The 1,321-nt window shown below is 39.9% G+C and overlaps 1 protein-coding gene across 4 annotated transcripts in view; it reads left to right on the forward strand.

Moving 5' to 3' along the window:
• Utrn (utrophin) overlaps positions 1–1,321 on the forward strand; it is a 521,838-nt gene that overhangs the window by 220,306 nt on the left and 300,211 nt on the right. The gene's annotated exons all lie outside the window — the stretch shown is intronic.

Genomic DNA, 1,321 nt, shown 5'->3' on the forward strand with positions numbered 1-1,321 from the left:
GAAATCTTTAATAAATAAATAAATAATTAAAAATAAATTAAATCTAAAAATTTGCATATGTATTTAGCATTGATAAGATAATTAGCATCTTTTTATTTAGAAGATAGTAAAATTACGACAGTAAAACAATCATTATTGACAAAAGTAGTTATGTTGATGGAGTCAGGAAACCCGTAAGCCTGCTCAACCAAACCGGCCTCTGTAGGAATGATGAGAACAGAAACTGATTGGTTCCTAGAAGGCAGGGCCTGCAGATCTTTAATGCTGCTGTGATGTGCAGCCCGGAGTTTTAACTTCACTTAGAGATCTTGAAAATAATTATAATCCTTCAATGAAAAAGCATGTGTTTGTCATTGTCACTATTGTCCTCAAATTTATAGAAGAATGCTCAAGTCTACAAATAAAGCATAGCTGTGAAAGCTTTGAGCTGGGCATGTGCCTCAGTCGGGGGAGTGTTTGCTTGTGTGAATGAAGGCCTAGGTTCCACCCTCAGCACCACGTACAGTGAGTGGGTGTGATGTTGCTGGTATTAGCACTTAGAGGCTGGAAGGTTAGAGTCAAGGTTATCTTTGGCTGTATAGGGAATGAAGACTAGCATGGTGTACCTGAGACCCTATCTCCAAAGAAAAACAATATGTCAGGGAAGACATCTGAATTCATCAGTAGCTACACTGGCCATTTGAGAGTTGTATATCAGATCTGAGTTTGAGGCCAGCCTGTTCCACAGAGTGAGTTCCAGGACAGCAAGGGCTACACAGAGAAACCCTGTTTCAAGAAAGCAAAAGAAAAAAAAAGAAGTAGGAGATTTATTTATTAAACTATAGCTATCAAGGAGTAAACAGGAGTAAACAGCCTACTGTAGACAGCACTTTATTCTGAGTGGAGGATGCAGGATTTCTACAGTACGGCAAAGGAGGCCTGAGGCCAGCACTTTAGGCCACATTAGTCTACTACGTCAGGTGTCTGTGCCCAGCATGGCTGTCTCAAAGTTACATTGATATCATTTCATTCAGAACCCCCATGGCATTTCTTGTGTTGGTTAATTAATTAATTCATCAATCACTGAAACCCGGTCTCTTGTATGTTGTCCTCACTGGCTTTGAACCAAAAGCTCCTCCTATCTCAGCACCACACGGAGGAAGACGATAGGTGGGCGCCACTGTGGCCATTGAGTATGCTTGGAAACGTGTTTAGCTTCAGTTTTGAGCAGTGTGGGCTACAAAGTATTTAATCTAATTGTGATATTGTGGCAGGATAATGTAAAAAGCGATCTTAAGATGGTTTATTTTCTATAGTTGACAATGGACAACTTATTTGTGTT

The sequence above is a fragment of the Microtus ochrogaster genome, linkage group LG4 (genome assembly GCF_000317375.1).
Source record: "Microtus ochrogaster isolate Prairie Vole_2 linkage group LG4, MicOch1.0, whole genome shotgun sequence".
Taxonomy (NCBI): domain Eukaryota; kingdom Metazoa; phylum Chordata; class Mammalia; order Rodentia; family Cricetidae; genus Microtus; species Microtus ochrogaster.